The sequence below is a fragment of the Spermophilus citellus genome, assembly GCF_964194105.1.
Source record: "Spermophilus citellus genome assembly, chromosome: 2".
Lineage (NCBI taxonomy): Eukaryota > Metazoa > Chordata > Mammalia > Rodentia > Sciuridae > Spermophilus > Spermophilus citellus.
Window position 1 is genome coordinate 148,630,250 of NC_138183.1, and position 18,584 is coordinate 148,648,833.

At 36.0% G+C, this 18,584-nt stretch overlaps 2 pseudogenes across 2 annotated transcripts; both read left to right on the forward strand.

Annotated features, from left to right (window-relative positions):
• Nucleotides 1-2,468: 2,468 nt before the first annotated feature.
• On the forward strand, nt 2,469-4,069 carry LOC308641657 (protein lin-54 homolog; annotated as a pseudogene). The gene is made up of 2 exons: nt 2,469-2,475; nt 2,526-4,069. The product of its transcript is annotated as a protein lin-54 homolog (transcript).
• Nucleotides 4,070-17,677: 13,608 nt separating this feature from the next.
• LOC308639871 (short coiled-coil protein-like) lies at nt 17,678-17,902 on the forward strand (annotated as a pseudogene). Its single transcript has one exon. The product of its transcript is annotated as a short coiled-coil protein-like (transcript).
• The last annotated feature ends 682 nt before the right edge of the window (nt 17,903-18,584 follow it).

Sequence of the window (18,584 nt, forward strand, 5' to 3'; positions counted from 1 at the left end):
ACGTCTTCCTGTACTAAGGCAAGATGAATGTTATTCAAATTATGGTTGACCACCTTGGAGCAGCAGAATTCAGAAGTTCTACTATGTCTCCATTGGATAAAATGGATGGTCCTATGTCTTCAGAAATGGGATCCAGTAGAAATGATACCAAAGTTGATCTTGGTGATTCCAATGTGCCTGATTCATCTGTCCCTGCTGAAAATGAAGCAACTGGCTCTGGCTTTTCTTTCTAACCTTTCCCTCCAATCAGAGGTCCATTGTTTCCAGTGGATCCAAGGAGTCAGTTGATGAGAAGAGGACCTTTTTTTCCTCCACCTCCTCCAAGAAACATGTATGGAGCATCTCGAGAATATTTTCCACTGGAGCCCACCACCTGCTCCATTCCCAATGGGATTGTTGTGTTTTCCTCATTATCTCCTCCCAAGAGCTGAATTTCCCCCCTCCCTCCCCCGCATTCTGAAAGTAGAAATGAGTTTCCTTCAGGGTTGTTTCCATCTTCAAATGAGCCTGCTACTGAACATCCAGAAGCACAACAAGAATCCTGACAATATTTTGTATCTGCCTTCAAATGTAATCTATCTCTCATTTTTAGTTTAACTAACTGCTTTTACTCAAGTGATTATACTTCTGCTCCAATTGAAATTTAATGGAATTATAATTCTTAGAATAACATTTTGTAAATAAATATGGTTTAAATATGAATCAAATGAGTCAATTATTTCCATTTTATTTTATTCTAGATAGTGTAACTTAATTTGATTAATTTACTATTACATAAGCAACAATGGGAATATTATATACATAATCTTGCAGTCAGTGATATTTTAAAATCTAAACAAAGCTTGTGCCTTGATACAATTAAGTGTACTTATTATGACTGTAGCAAATGTGAACATAACTTTATGCTTAGTGAAAGATTTTAATTGATTTAAAGTCTTATTTGCCATTGATGATAATAATTAAAATAATGTAGTTTTTCCATAAAATAAAAATAACTAGAGCATATTAAGAGTAAACAATAAAGCATGACTATGTCATGTAAGTAGGAAATTTAAAATATAAAAAAAATTTCAGTTCTCAGAAAACTTTCTAAAATTGTAATCTACAATTTAAGTTCACTCAGCCCCCTTTGTCGCTTATATCCTTTATTTTATGCCCATTTTCATAAAATTATGAATTGTATTCTGCTCTGAGCTAGGTACCCCTTTTTTTGTATTGATAAGCATGTCTTCAGGGTATGATGTGCTCCTTTAATGAAGACTTGTGTGGTAGAATGGGGCATCCCATGGGTTAAAATTATATTCCAATGAGTGTAAAATTATGCAAAATCACAGGTTGTATATGCAGGAAGTTATGTGTCTTTAAATAAGTAGGCTTGCCCCTAGTGGCAGAGTAATAAATGAGAAATCTAAGAAGATACATTTTTTGATCAATAGGCAATAGCCAGGTAAACCCAGAATGAGTATCAGTGAAAATATGAAGAAAGAAATAAGGATGAAAAGGAGGGAAATGTGTAATATGCATTTGCCAAAGTGCATTAAATGGATTTTCAGATTCCCACATAGGGGCCTGGAAGGGTGTACAGTGAGAACAGTTATTGACAATGGCATGAGCTTGTTGAAGAAATGGAAAACATCATCACTAGTGATTGAGCATTTTGATGAAAAAAATCCATGAAATTTTACAGCATCTGAAAATAAAAGATAAAGTGACCTCACAGCTCTGTGTGGGTGTTATTCTCTATCAAAAGTCCAGGAATCTTAGTGTGGCTGTACATATGAGCAAGGAAGTTGGGGGACATATGATGCTCTGAAAGAGTTTGAAGAGTTAAAAAGAAGAGACAGTAAATTGGATTCCAAATGAGGAGATAACACAGCTACAGAAATATGAGGAACAGGTTTACCTGTATATTAAGAATCTATAACAATGTTTACAGCAGTAGAAAATAATCTCAATGCTAGGATAATGGCAATTAATTCAGCTTCCTCTGAAGAGATTTGAGGCAGGATCCTGTTGTTTCTTTAACAATTGGAAAGAAAAAGTAGAAAGTAGTTGGGCTTCAGTTGTAATTTCTAATTTCTTTGAGAAATCATATTGATGAAACTTAATCCCAATTATTCTATATTTAATTTACTTATTTTAATAATAAAATAAGAATATCAGAACAATGTGATTAGCAGTATTAGTTATCTCTTCTCTGTTGAAAAATTTTAGAAGCAATGGATGTTTTATTACATTTTAGACATTTTTTTAGAAATAAATATTTTATTTTCTGGCCATCTAAAAAATCTTGTGAGTTAGAATTTTAAAGACGTCTATATTTCTATTTAATTAATTGATTTGAATTGAATTATTTGGCTCCATTTACTGACTTAAATTTTAATTGATGAGTGCCAATTTGTTTAAATGCCAGTTTGATACCAACCAAGCACACTATATATAGACAGGACAGGCCTGTATAATTGGGAATGGCAGGTATAAAATCTAGTAGCCATGACGGATACTGAAGTCAAAGGTGATCCTAGAGGTGGTGCCAGATGAGATTGCTAACATCAACCTGTGGTCCAGTATTCATGAAGCTGATCTTTGCAAAAGCAATTAATAGTAAAGCAGCTACAGATCAGACAATGAGTCATTGCAGGTAGAGTTCTTTCACAGTCTACCCCTGGAACTGTATCAAAGACTATAACAATATCTGAAAGTGGTGTTATTGCATCAACTTTCAGTTTTACAATGCAGATGCCAAATAAAATAGCCATCTCACCTTTGAAGTCACCAAATAGAGCAATGAAATCAGCTGTGCAGAGCATCACTGTTGGAGGAGTGAGCATATCACAATTTAAGACAGATATTCCTCTGGAAACTGTTCCCAATTCCTCTAGAAATGCTGGCAACTGTTCAGCAGATTCAAGTGCCTGGAAGGAAGTTTCATTATGTCTGATTTGTTACTGCCACAACAGCCAGTATCTTAACTCAACCAGTTAGTCAGAATCCAAGTACAAGCATTAAGCCTCTTTAGGGAGCAAAGCCAATGGTTGTTTATACAACCCCACTGCACATGTCAGTTCCATTTGTCCAAGCTCAGGCTTTCCAACAAGTTGTCCCAAAATCAGTCAATCCAGCTTCATAAATAGTAACTAACAGGCAACCACAGCATTGATGCCTTTCACCCCACTGACACAGATCCAGCCCAACTTCCCTAACCTGCCTCCAGGTACTGTCCTGGCACCAGCTCCATGAACAGGGATTGTGGGTTATGCAGTGCTTCCAGCTCAGTACATTACTCAGCTACAGCAGTCTTCATTTGTGTGTATAGTAGTCAGCTCTAATTTTACTGGAATATCTGGTATCCAGACTCAGGCAAGTCTTCCATTCAATGGTATAATCCCATCAGTATCTGCCAGTCAGACAAGAATGCCCTGTAATTGTACAAAATCACTGTTTGAAATTATACTGTGATTGCTTCGTAAATGGCAAATTTTATAACAGTTGCAGTTGTACTAATTGTTATAACAATTTGGAACATGAAAATAAAAGGCAAAAAGTATAAAGGAATGCCTTGACAGAAATACAGATTTTAAGCCTAGGATAGGGAAAGGAAAGGGGGAGAAGCATATCGATGTCATAGCAAGGGATGTAATTGTAAATGTCAGGATGTCTTAAAAATTCCTGAGTGCTATGAGGAAAAAAATAATGTGTTCCTCAATATGTAAATGTGTTGACTAAGAATTTTGAAGAAAGCCCAGAAAGAAAGACATGGATGCATTTGTCAAATAAAGCTGAAATAAGAGTACAGCAACAAACTTCATGGAGACTAAATTATCTTCTCAGACTTGCTTACTAGGCCAACACTGGCTTTGAATAGTGGAGGAGGAAAATTGCCATTTAGTAGGTTTATAACTAAGAAAGTAGTAATTGGATTCACACCCAGGCAGAGCAGGCAGACAAGAAGAGAAAATCAAAGGGAGCAGCAGAGTGGATGATTCTTGAGGAATTGGGACGCTGTTTGATGTGCATCATCAACTCTGCAGGAAAAGCAAAAAGTTACCCTGCATCCATGAATTACTAACTCTTTCACAAGACTGATGAATGGACCTGTACAGAAATGTTAAGGATGCTTGACTTTCTGAAAGATAGTTTAACAATTACTGTATTTTAATTTATTTCTTTTTTAAAAAATATGAAATTATAATATTGAAAGAGAAGAAATGAGAACATTTTATATCTTAGTTAATTCTATGCCTCATCTAAATTGGATTTTTCTTTTTAAATTTTTTTCTTTACTGTATTATATGGATTCTTAATTTCCTCAAGTGGTTAAGAATCAGATGTCCTATTCTTCTGATTCTATTGGCAAAGAACATTTATATATTACTATAATATAATTTATAAAGTATGGTATTGTGTGACTTTGTTCAGTTGAAACAGCCAAAGAAGCATTGGTATTGCCCAGTCATTCTTTGGTTCTAGATTTAGAATAAACACAGATAAAATGTCTAGATAAACAAATTATGGAACATATTTGAATGACATCTTGTGTTTAGAAAACCAATATCTTTTTAGGAAAAATTAGCTTTATTTAGGGTGAATTATGGAATATGCTATTTTTACTTTGGAAAAAAAAACAGGGGAAGAAATCCCCAGGCAAATTTTTTAAATTAAGAAGTTATATTTTCAAAAACACCCAAAATGTTAAGGTACAGTAAGTGATTTTCATAGGAGGGGAAGTTTTTCTTTAATGAGGAATGGCTAAAATGCTTAGGGGTCTCTTCATTGTCCTTCAGAGGTGGTATGTGTTTGAAACAATAAATTGTTGAAGTGATTACTGGGTATTGTTAAAATGAGGTGTGTGTGAATATAATTAAATATTATGTAGGGGGTAACATAGATCTTCACATAAGTATCAAGTATAAAATTTGGCTTGGATGGAGAAATAAGGAATATAGAAGCTGTAACAGATGAGTTTAGGGAAAGATTTTTCATCAATACATTTCTCTTTGTAGGCTTGGACTAAAAAGCTTCAAACCAACACATGATTCTTACTTTTTAACTCAAATGGACTGCCTAACAAAGCACTCAAAATTGTAGTGGGATTTGTTTTTATAAGGGATGTTTAATATGCTATTATTTTTAGCCAGTGATTTGGTAAGGTGAAGGTATCTGTGTTTTTATATAATTGCTAAAATAACCTAAATCCTTTTCAGTAATTTAAAAACTGAATTTAAGAGCCTTTTTAAAATTAGGACTCCAGATTTTATGACAAGAAAAAACGATGTTGGTATTCAGGCATTCTGTTAGGTACTTTAATCCTCAGTAATTATTATTAGTCTATGATCGGTACTTTAATCCTCAGTAATTATTATTAGTCTATGATCATTACTTTCCTACAAGGACTCCATAGTTGTATGTATTAATTATGTGTGTGTGTGTGTGTGTGTGTGTGTGTATATATATATATATATATATATATATATATATATGCTAATATGAAAATGCAAGTTATAGGTAATAGAAATTAAGTAATCCAGAAGAGGATTCCATTAATCATTAAAGTATCCTTCTTTTTAAATTTGGATTTACAAAATTATAGCATAGTAACTTTAAATGTAGATACTGCAGACATTCTTAGCACCTGAATCTAGTATGTTTAAGTAAAATTTGTATCAATATAAATTAGCATAAGAGATAAAATAATATCTAGTCAAATTATTTTTCAAGAGATTGCAATTAAATTGCTGGTATAAATCTACATTTTGTTCATTTTTATATATTCCATATTCTAATTGTATCATTGTGATGTGTATTTATTTATTTTATTTTATTTTTTAAAGAGAGTGAGAGAGGAGAGAGAGAGAGAGAGAGAGAGAATTTTCAATATTTATTTTTTAGTTCTCAGCGGACACAACATCTTTGTTTGTAAGTGGTGCTGAGGATCGAACCCGGGTCGCATGCATGCCAGGCTAGCGCGCTACCGCTTGAGCCACATCCCCAGCACTGTGATGTGTATTTATATAGTGTGCAAAAAATGTCTGTAAAATTTTGATCATAATTGTAGAGTATGTATGATGGCGTTGATTAAGAATGTCTTGTTTGTAATCAAATGCTATTTGTTTGAAATTTTCAGGAAGCTAACTAAAGTCCTAAACTTTTTTCTTTCCATGTAGTACTCACTAAAAAAAAAAAAAAAAAACCTTTTTGTATTTAGGTATTTGCATCAAATTGCTGAACAAGAATAATAGCCACATTAAATCAACAATTTTAAATGATTATTTTGGGGGGGATTTGGGCATATAATTTTTTAGCTCTGTTTATGTCCCAAAGTAGAAATACTGTATTTACTAGAGCTCTTCAGATATACTTTTCTATATTGTAAAAACAGGAGAGCAAATTCAATTTCACAGAAAATAAACATTTATACTATTCTGAATTATACACACACACACACACACACACACACACACACAGACTGGTTGTAGGTTAGCATAGAGTGCTGTCCTAATGTGTGGAAGACCTGAGTTTGAGCCATTCCCAGCACAGAGGGAGAAGTCAAACTCATGCATCTGTAGACTTGTGTAAACACCATTAACAATTGTGTGCTGTTTTCCAGAAGCATACCTTGAGATTGTCCCAGAGAGGGCAAAAGTAATAGGTTGGCAAAGTTGTACATATGACTAAGTGGCGTGGAAAGGACACTGGGTACATTTCTAGTAGTACCTTAAAAAGAAATCATGGTGAGAATTATTGCTAGAAATGAAAACAGACATTTAATTATGATGAAATTAGGGAGTTCAAAAGAAAAATAAAATAATTATGAATTTATATGAATCTAATGACATGGCTTTTTAATTTGTAAAGACCCAAATGGAAAATAAGTATAAGGAAAAATAAACCAATTTACAATGTAACCATACATATCTCAACTATTACAATAAGCAGTCATATCAGTCAATGAAGATGTAGAATCTGAACAGTATGATTGATAAACTTACAGAATACTGCACTAGCTATTGACAAAGTACACAACTGTTTCAAGTGCAGGTGGATCATTTGCCAAATTTGGACATGGTCCACGTATAAATTTCAAAGGTTTGAAATAATTTAGTAGTATATTCTGACCATTATGGAATTAAACTAGAAACCAATAATAAAAAGATAAACAAAACCCATGAATCTATGAAAAGAATGAGTTAATTACACTGAAAATTTAGAGAATATTCTAAAATGAATAATAATGGGAAAATGAAACATATCTAAAATTACAGATGCATAAAATATTGTTTATAGTGGTTTTGGCCCCAAATACAGAAGAATGACTAAAATAATTGACTATTTCAAGAAGATAATAGAAAGTAAATATTAAACACTGAAAAGTGTAGAAAGAAGAAATAATAAAGAAAACAATTTAATAAACTGATCAAAGTCATTCCACTGATTCTGAAATTTCCTGGAAAAATAGTTTACCATCTCTCACATAAGAAGTGGGAAATATGAACTCTCTATTTATTAAATAAAGTTAAATGATAATTTGCCAATGTCTCGGCTTGGCACTGAATCACGAGCCACTCACAGCTTTGTAGATTCAAACAGCAATTCTTTATTCCCGAACTCACACCGGCCTCTACAAACACGTTCTGGGGAAATCTAAAATCCGCCCGCTCAATTCACCTACTCCAGGATGCTTTTTTCCATATCCCAGTTGAATCTCACAAGAACTCAATGGGAACTTAGGCAGCAGGCACGCCCTACTCCCAGCAGGAATAACCTTCAACCTGCAACTTCCCTAAACCCGGATTATCTTAAACCGGGAATGCCCTAAACCCAAATTGTCTTAAACCCGGATACTTCCTAAAACCTGCAGGATACACCCTAATCCTGGATCCACCCTGGTCCTTGAGCAGGGTCACCTTTCTCAAAGACACATGCAGTGTCCAAGGCAAGTCCATTAAACATGGGGTATGCTGGCAAGGAAATATCGATGCGTCATTCCTACTTGGCAATGGCCCTCAGCAATAATTAAAAGCATTACTGTCACAAAGAAATCCAGGCCTAGGTAACCCTCCTGGAGAGTTCTACTAAATGGTTAAGGAAACACTAATACCAATCTTAAACTCTGAGGACAGAAGTTTCAGCTGATTTTATGAGGTCCAATTAGTAACCTGATCCTAAAATATGCAAAGACTTTACAAGAAAATAAAAGGTTGTAACATCCATTATGGATGTAGATGTACAAACACTTTGGAAAATAAGAGCAAATCAAATCCATCAATATATCCCATATTACAATGAGGTTGGGATTCAAATATCAATTATATATTCACAAAACCAATTATTATGTGTCACCATGTTCAGAGAGGAATAAAAAAATGGCACCATAAAATGTTTTTAAAAATTTAACACCCATTTTTTGTAATACTAGTATGTCAGTAAATTAAGAAAACTTCATTAAACTGGAAGATATATCAGCAAAATGGAAAACCAATGAAATATTGAATTCTCTCAGTACAATGTTGAATACAAGTATTAAAAGTGGATACTTTTAGGGCTGGGGTTGTGGTTCAGTGGTATAACACTTGTCTAGCATGCTTGAGGCACTGGGTTCAATCCCCAGCACTACATAAAAAACTAAATTAAACAAAATAAAGGTATTGTATCCATCTACAACTAAAAATATTTTTTTAAAAGTGGACACTTTTAGAATTAAAAAGTGATGGAGCTGGGGTAGTAGCTCAGTGGTAAAGCGCCTGCCTGATATGTGAGGCTCTGGGTTTGATCCTCAGCACCACATATAAATAAATAAATTTTAAATATTATGTCCATCTACAACTACAAAACTATTTTTAAAAAGTGACTGAAGCAAAAACATTTCTCAACATAATTTACTGTTACCCTTTTATATGTCAGGAAAAGGTAATTGTAAAATAAAAATTTTAAGTGAATCCACCTAAGTCATATCATAAAACATCATATATCTGGAAATAATTCCAATGAAAGATGTGCAAATCTTTACACAGAAAGTTGAAAGCATTTTAAGAGAAATGGTCATAATTTTTAAAAGGAGAGATGCCATCTATGTTCATGTACCAAGAGGCTTGGCATTACAAAAATGGCACTTCTTTCCAAATTAACCTATAGATCACTGAAGTTTCAATCTAAATTTCAGTGGGCTTTCTTCTCTTGTATGTGAAAATTGACAGCTGATTGTGGGCATCACAGGAAATGAGGAGATGTACTATTAAAAATATAATATTGAAAAACAAATTTGGAGTCTTTGTCTACCACAAGTTGAGACTTATTCTATCTCAGAGATAGAAAAATAATCCCCACTAGAAAAGAATTTTGAAGTAGATCTTTGAGTTACTTTCTTGACACATCATTACCTGGCCTTCAGGGCAGTGGTTCCTCAGTTTGGAATTAGTGCAGGGTCAGCTGGACAGCTACCCAGGATGGAGAGACAACCCTTGGATCCTCCCTACCATCCCACAAAGAGACAAATACCAGGTGAGTTCTGGCTCTCATGTGAAATGTAAAACAATGACCTTTCTAAAAACAAAAATGCAGGAGAAACTTCCTGATGGAACACTGCCACAATAATCAAAGAAAGGATTGGTAAATTGTACCCTGCTTAAGATGGTCCATTTATCCAAGGTGCTGGTAGGAGAGTAAGAAGGTGAGTCTCAGGCTGGAGTAGACATTAGCAGTGCACATATAGGGCAGGGCACCCAAAACCAAAAACATGGGTCATCAGACAAATTGGGGTAAATGGAATGGTAACCAGGGTGGCTCAGAATGCCTGTGGCAAGCAGAACCTGTAAAGTGTGGAGCTTGCCATGCAGATTGGGTGTCCTTAGGTGTTGTGAGTCAAGTTACCCTGATCTGTCACCCTTCTGTGGCCAGGCTAGGGCATGGTATTGACTCCTATGGCTGAAGCCCACTCCATGCAGCTCTGCAGCCCCATCCCAGGACCTCAGCCTCCAATTTCCTGGACAAGCAGGAGAAAATGGAAGTGGGATAGAATTGAATGGAAGTGGGGACTCCAGAGTTGACCAATAGCATCCTATAGTATGTCCAAGCCCTCATTAGCTTGAGTTTCAAATTAGTAACATTGATACTTCTTCCAAGTCCTAGTTAGCATAAATATGGACCAATGGCAGTGAATCAAGTGCTATATAAGCCCTGAGACTAGTAGACTTAGGTTTTTATAGTGGTCACAGCAAGACTTCCGGACTTGCTTTTGCTCTTGCCCCTGCTTCTGCTTGTAGTGAGAATAGGTAAATGGTTTTTTTCCTTGAAAAGACCAGAGTACAGGTAAGGGAAAACACAAATTACTGCAATCAGATATCCATAGGCTCAGAGAGCCCATGAAATATAACTGAGGCACTGCCTTGCCATCCCCCAGCCAGTGAACACCAGCCAGGTTTGTTAAGAACATTGGAATGATTTCTCTTTAAATAATGCACCCCTTTGTGGTTGTCACATGTCCATTAAAATCCTTCAGTAGTTCCCATCAATACTCCATTTACTTTATTTTGTTCATTAATTCTCCCAGAAACCTAAGTATTCACCATGAAAAAAAATCCCAGATTTGCCTAAAGAGGGCTGTGGAAATAGGTGTTTTAGGATAAGTTCTGTTGTTGTATCTTAATTGCTTATGAGGAAGTGTTATGACCCTGCATTTTTGCTACTTGTTTTCATGTTTCTGATATATATATATTTAAATTTTAGATCTTGTTGCCTCCTCATCCAGAGAGGGTAAGAGAAAAACTAGCTGAGAATATCCAGGAACTGTGGGTTATGAATAAAATTGAAGTTGGCTGGCAGTATGTTCAGGTACATGATGTTAAAATATATTTTCAGATTCTTTTAATTCATCTTAATATAAACCCTTTTTCTTCGTCCTGCTGTGAGGTGTCATGAGTCAATTGGATTGATTTTTTCCAGCATAGTAATTTTGCATAGGTTTTACTTTCACTTTCTAGATGGACTGAGATTATTTGTAGGCTCATTTAAGGATGGATCAGTTGCCAAGTCATTGAAAGTTATCTGTCTTTGGGGTGAAAATTATACTTTAAAATGGGATTAACAGACAATGGGCAGCAGAGATTTCTGAGCCATTTAAATAACACCTCAAGCCTGAAGTAAAAGAAATAAGTCAATCTTACTTCCTGTGTCTAATCTTCCTCTCCTCTTATTTTCAGCTGTACATAGTAATCCAATATCTGTGATTAAATGCTTCCAAATGCTGATTTTCTAAAGATCTTAGTTCATAATATTTCAGTACATTAGAGATTTCTAGAGCTGTTTTAAAACTCAGTTTCATGTATAAGTCCTATACCTTTATAATGATTGAAGAACGAAAAGAATGAAGCTTTTATTTCTAACTTGGTAAAACATTAAGACTTTTTATTAAAAAGTCCTCATTTGTGTTTGCAAAGTTTTTCTTCAGCACTTAGAGAAACTGGTCATTATTTCCATGGAGGAATGTGTTTCCTAACAGCATATGGCTGTCATCCAGTGCCACTATGGCACTAATGCTATAATTTTGGTCTCTAAGAAGATAGAAAATATAGTTACCAATGCAAGGATAGGGGATGTCTTCTTCACTCCTAATGCCATGGCTGATAAGTTGGTCCTCTGTAATCTTTGTTTTTGACATCTATGTACTCAACCAACTGCAGATCCAAAATATTAAAGAAAAGTGATTTCATCTTCACTGAACATATGTGGATTCCTTTTTTGTCATGATTTCTAAACAATATAGTGTAACATATATTTGCCTATTAACTACTTTCCATCATACTAATACAATAATTTAGAGGTAATTTAATGTATCCAGCTGGGTTCTATCAGATTATATGCAAACACTGTCATTTTAAAGAAGGAGCTGGAGCATCCATGGGCTTAGGTATCCATGAAGAGTTCTGGAATAAACTCTCTGTGTATTCTGAGGGACAACTATGTACACTTTCAAGGATTACAATGAAAACTGGCTTTGTTAAGCTAACCGGTTTTGTTAAGGCAGTAGAGTGATTTGTGAGAGTATAGATGACTTTCAAGGGATGAAATGAACATAAGTATAGAATGTCAATCATGTTGTTTATTGATGTCTCTAATCAAATTAGAGCTAAAAAGAAAAAAAATATTACTGTAATTAAAATTATGTAATTACCACACCCTCTTACACAGGATTTGTTTTAGTTTATAAAACTTGTTAAGTGTCTGCCATGCATCAGGCACATTCTCGGTGTTTGGAGAAAATCAAAGAACAAAAGACTGGGGTTGGGGTTGGGGCTTATTGGTAGAGCACAGTGCTTGCTTTGCATGTGTGAGGCACTAGGTTCCATTCTCAGTACCACTTAAAAATAAAATAAAGATATTGTGTCCATCTACAAATATTTTTTAAAAAGAACAAAAGTGCAAATCCTTGTTCCTTTGTTCTTCTCTTACAAGTGCAGGGAAACAGACAATAAACTAACAAATAGATTGGGATCTAATCTGTTAAAAGTGTTGAGTATTTTGGAAAAAAAATAAAGGAGTAAAGTGGGTGGGCATACTGCCCTGTGAGCAAGACCAGTGAACCTCATGGAGAAAATGAGATCTGAGCAAATGCTGGAAGGAGTGGAGTGAGCAGTAGTGTGGGCATCAGGGGAACAGTATGCATGGAAGAGGCCCACGTGAGCTTGAGGCATAGATGGGTGTAGAGAGCAGGGAACACAGAGGATGGTAGCCTACTACTAACACTTAATCTGATGAGGGCCAGGGATCCTGAGACAGCTTCCTTTGGCACAGTCCTGAGTGCTACTTCTTGCTCTAGGTCTCTACTCACCACCTGTTGAAGCACCATTGCTTGTCTGATGCCTTAGAGTATTTTATTTCCTGTCAGGTCAGGTTAGAGATGACGATAGAGACAGCACCCTTGTCTGGTAGAGTTAGTTTTCCAAGCTGCCTGAACAGGCACACAATGACCACTTCAATCTGTCTCATTTTTCAGTCTGTCTCACCTAAAAAAAATACAAAAAGGAATGTTTTACTTTAACTTAGCTATGAAGTTAGCTGAATTCCAGCTAGAACTTTCCATTAATGTGTAGGTGGATTGGATGGATATTTGTTGGGAATTTTGCTCTAACCCTGTTATGTTCTGCCTTTTTGCTCCATGTCAGCATTCCCCAAAGGTATCCTCCAGGTATTGATGATGTTACAGAACATGGGAATTTTGTGATCCAATGGATATCCACTCTGAGTGTGGGTCAGAGATCAGGAACCAGGCCAGTCAAAACTGGTTACTGGTCTGTGACAAAATGAGTAAGGATATTAAGAGTAAAGGATTAAACATTTTATACATGTTGAAGGGAGAAATTTAATCCTATTAAGCTAATAACTTGAAATGGTGAGTATGTATCCTTTATGTCTTCATTTTGAAATGTTAATTCTTCTAGAAGTTTTATTGTATTTTATTAGAGATGAAGACCATGATGGAACTGGAAATTTAAAACTACTACCTTGTCATGGGTGGTTTGAGAAGTACTGATCTGACCTGTTTAAGGATGCTGAGTTAAAAGGGTTAAATAAGTGTCATTTTTACTTCACACTTTTCACATCTGTGTACTGTCAGTAGCTAGAAAGGGTAGAGTTAGCCTTTCCTGTGTCTAGGCATACTGAGTCACAGCACCCTATTTAGAGAGTCCTCTGAGACTGCCTGTCTAAACAATAGTCTTTTCTTTTGGGAAGAGCTCTGATGGAATGCTTTTTTTTTATCATCTCACAAACTTTGCTCTTCACTGGCTTTCTACCCGTGGATCTCTTTAATTTGCTCTCCCTTTGCAAAGGTAAAACTGGGGCTGGATAGAATAAATGAATACACATTCAAATTTATGTAAAAAGTTTAGAAAATGATTTTGAAAAGTCTGTGACTTTTGTCCCCTTTCATTTTTGATGTCTTGTAGAACTAGTTTTGTTCAAATAGGTTACTCACCGTGTACATTTTGGTTTGTTCTTTTGGTTTCTGTTTTGCTAATGATAAAGACTTATTTTCACTAAAGCCATTTTACCAAGGACCCAAAACATAAAACTTAAACAAACAGTGTTTCAGATTCTAGAATTTGAGAAATAAACAAATTGGGCACAGACTTTGTCTGTTCTAGTAGTTTGTTTGTTTTGTTTTGTTTTGGGTTCTGGGGCTTTTACCAGGAGACACTCTTCCATTTAGCTACTCCCTCAACCCTTTTAATTTTTGAGAAAAATTCTCTTTAAAGTTGGTCTTGAACTTGTGATCTTCTTGCTTCATCCTCAGGGTACCTGGGGTTAGAGGTGTCCCCAGTTTCTACTAGTAACTTAAAAGAAGGAGGAATACATACCAATCAAGTAACTTATTATTCTACTAAAGATGACACATGACAGGTATGCCTGTATGAAGAGTGCACTGTGTCTCAACACTGGGCTTTTGTATGTAGTATGTCCTATATTTCCCTGTGTCACAGAAGTTTGTCCATTATACTTAGTAATTCATGGAAGCTCATAATCTCTCCATCTTTTACAACATAATTTGGTTAAATCTGAGCTACATTCCTGTAGTTTTAGTGGTCAGAAGCTAGGATCCAAAGAGTAAGCCCTGGAATGTACACACCATATTTGCATGTAGTATGCTGTGCCCTGCCCACTGCAAATAATCCACTCTCATTGATGACAGCTACTGGTGGATGGTTTGATTAATCACTAGCTATGTAAACTGTGGTGTATTTCCCTATACTGAATACTAACACACCTTTTCATGTGATAATTCTTAGCATTTCTTTGCAGATATTTCTTGGAGATATATAGTGTTTATTTATATGGTTTTGTGATGAAAATAATTCTACTAGTATTTTAAAAAAATCAAATTAGAGGGGTAAAGCCCCTCCTCCCAAATTTACACCGTGTTCATTTCCACTATGCAAAGGATGTAGGGTGATTTCTGTGTTTTTTTTTTGTTGTTGTTGTTGTTGTTGTTATTCTTGTACTGATTTGGCAAGGGCCCCAGCAGAGTAGATGAGAGAACAGTCTCTGGCACTGGGCAGCCTGGTGTCAAGGACTAGCCTCCACCAAGGTGATCTTCCTGAACTAACTCAGCTTCACTGATCCTACACTTTGTTCTCCTTGTTCAGTGGTAATGTTAGTGTATCTATTTCTTGTCATGATGTGGGGGCTCAGTGACAGCATTATGTTGAAGCCTTTGGCATCACCTATATACAGCAGAGCAAGCACCATCAAGGGTTTCTGCTTGCTGGCTTTACAGTATATCTCAGAGGGATTAACAACTTTTTTCATCGAATCCTGAGAATTGACAAACCCTCATTTTAGATGAAGGGGTGATTTAATCTAAATATAACATGGTACTCTTTCTGTGGCTTCCTCCCATGTAAATTGTAAGCATATGACTTACTTTATACCCAAACTATCATTTGCATATTGTAGAACAACATGAAGTTCTGACATCTCCTTCGGAACAGCTCAGATCACTAGAGTATGCAACCAGGTGTCCCTGAGTGGACCACCTGGCTCAAGATCTAGTATCTGGTTTCCTGTTCAGTTGATACAATATTGTTCAAATTCCAGGTCTTAATTTCTGAATCAATAAGTCATGGTTCAAAAATTAGTATTATAATGGTGTTTAACCAACACACAACATACTTTTGTAGAACACATTCTTTGGAAGTTAACACATAGTCAGTGATGTTCTCCTAGCTGAGTATTTTTCCTTGAGTGCTAGTTGTAGGATCGGTACATATGTGGGGGTAGGAGAGGGAGGAATGAGGGACATAGGACGGTGGAGAAGAGTGATACAGAGGGGGAGAGACAGTATGTAAGGGCAAGTTGCTATTGCTATCTATAGGAGCAGGAGGTCCTCCCTCTGCTCCCTCTTCTGTACCTTTTTCTTTTTTTTGGGGGGGGGGTCTCTTTCTGGCAGCAATCTTCCCAGTCCTGAATATTGTGAATCTTTATGTTTAAACTGGGGCCTTTGTTCTTCTTGAGCTAACTCTCTGCAGGTGTTCTCATCATGCCATGATTTAATTACCACAGAGTTGCTCAAAAGTGCCCCAGTGTTTATCCTTAACACAGACACCTGCTTTGAGGGCAGGAGGTGTGCATCCCAGTGTTCCTCAGTGTATGATGAAGCAGTGTCACCTGAAGGCTCTTCATTAGCTGAGCTCATGGGCCACTTATCTGGCTGCCCAGCCAGGAACCCTGAGTCATTCTGGATACCTAATTTTGTCTTAACCCTGTGTCCCGCCCATCCTTAGTCCCTCCAAGTATAGCTCCAATCTGTCCCTCCCCACTACCCCCATGTAGACTGTCACCAACTGTCATCCAGACTACCCACAGTCTCCTAACTGGTTCTCCCACCCTCTCTCTACATTCTGCACTTGGAATAGCACATTTACACATGCAAATATGTGCCCCCACACACAGGTTGCTTAAAACCCTTCAGTGGCTTCTCATTGCTCTTGAACCCCAAATTGTCACAGGAGCTGCAGGCTGTTCTATATCTGTGTCTTACTCTCCCTTCTTCCCTGTCTTCTAGCCCCCATGGCCTCCTCCCATGAGTTCACTCTTTGCTGCCTTGTCTGTTCTCTTTCCCTTCACTAGAAAGTTCTCTGCCTAAGGTTCATACAGCCTCTTTCCTTCTTACACTGTTTCTACTTATGTCACTTCTTTGTAGGGATTTTCCCACCACTTCTTGTCCTCTCTTACAGCACCATACAGAATTTTTATAGTTCTAATTTCAATACATAATCTTTCTTGTCAAAGTTATTCAATATTTGCCTTTTCTGTGAGACTCAAATCTTCATGGAGGCAGATATCGTGATTATTTTTATGACTTAAATTTTTTAGAGCAGCTTTAGTTTTCCAGAAGTTGAGGAGGAGTGTAGAGGTTACCCCATGCCATTCAAGGCCCCATCATCCACAGAGGTGCCTTTGTTACACTGATGAACCTGCATTGATGCATCATTAGCACCTGGTGTTCAAAGCAGGGGCTCAAAAGCACAGTTCTGATGTGAGTTCTAGCATGGTGTTCTCCACACATTTGTCCAGATGACTTGCTCACATATTGCAAATATTCCCTGAACATTGATTTTTTTTTTTTTTATCCTTTTCCATGTCCGGCTTCTTTGAGTTTCCCTCCATTCTGATTTCTGATGCTGCAGAGCAAACCTGGTGTCTAGGACTTGGTTCTCTCTTCCCTCACTCATGGCTTCTAATCACCTTTTAACCCCTACTTCTTTTCTATTTTCAGTCCCCCTTTAAATGATACATTTTTTTATTTAGAAAATACATTTGGGGGCTGGGGCTGTAGCTCAGTGGTAAAGCACCAGCCTTGCACGTGAAAGGCGATGAGTTAAATCATTAGGACAACAAAACAATAAGTAAAAAGATATTGTGTCCATCTGCTAAAAAAAAAAAAAAAAACTAAAAACAACAACAAACACATGTGGGTATCTATTCCTCTATCAAAATCTCAATTGATATTGATCCATCCAGGCAGATATATGTCCAGATACCTCCATATACATGATATTTAGATAGGTAGGTAGGTACACAGGTAGCAGGATGTGGTGTATGTATTCAGTGTAAAAGGTCATTCATTACACTGTTTGAAATAGCTGAAAACTGAAGATCTCCTTGAAGATAATGAAAAGAAAACATGGATGCAGTTGACGCTGAAAATCAAGTGGAACTGGAAGAAAAAAAACATGACTTTGATTAACTCCAACACAAACTTGAAGATCTGTCTGCAAGAGTAGTTGCAGTTAAAGAAGAAAATCTGAAGCTAAAATCAGAAAACCAAGTTCTTGGACAATATATAGAAAACCTCATGTCGGCTTCTAGTGTTTTTCAAACAACTAACACAAAAAGCAAAATAAAGTAAGAGATTGGTTTCCCTTCTGTTTCATGGGATTTCTGCTGATTTTTTTTTTCTTTAAAATTTGGATAGATTCCAAAAGTTACAGTACCTTTGTTTGTGGCTTCATTGAATATTTATGAAGATAAAGGCATATCTAGGCAAAATTAACTGGATAGCAAGAAAGTTCCATGAGTTTGTGTATTATGTTAGTTTATGAAAATGGGAAAATATATTGTAGAGACTTTATAATTAGAACTGCATATATTTATGAGAATTGAAGAGGAATGTTTTATCAAATTTGCTTTCACATATAGGTTTAGCACTGTCTTTTATTATATAGTCTTAGTAAAATATATAAGAAAATAACCACCATGTTGTGGAAAAGTGACCAAAATCATGTACTGAATGCACAGCTTTATGTTCTCTGTCCACCATCTTGTGCCTACCATTTCCCTTCCCCTAAGGGAAAGAATATTTCAAATTTGTAAAAGAAATTTTAATAGTTAATTATTTATGAGAGTAACCTGACTCTAATTGTTGAAACTCAACCAAAATAAGATACTCTCTTAGCTATGGCTTTTCCTGTGTGATATTTAATAATAAGAGAAGATTGCTGGTTTCTCTTTGAAGATGGACTGAAACTATAAAAATGGTCTCATACTGGGAAGATTTGTTTAAAACTACCTTTTGCACAAAATAACCCACT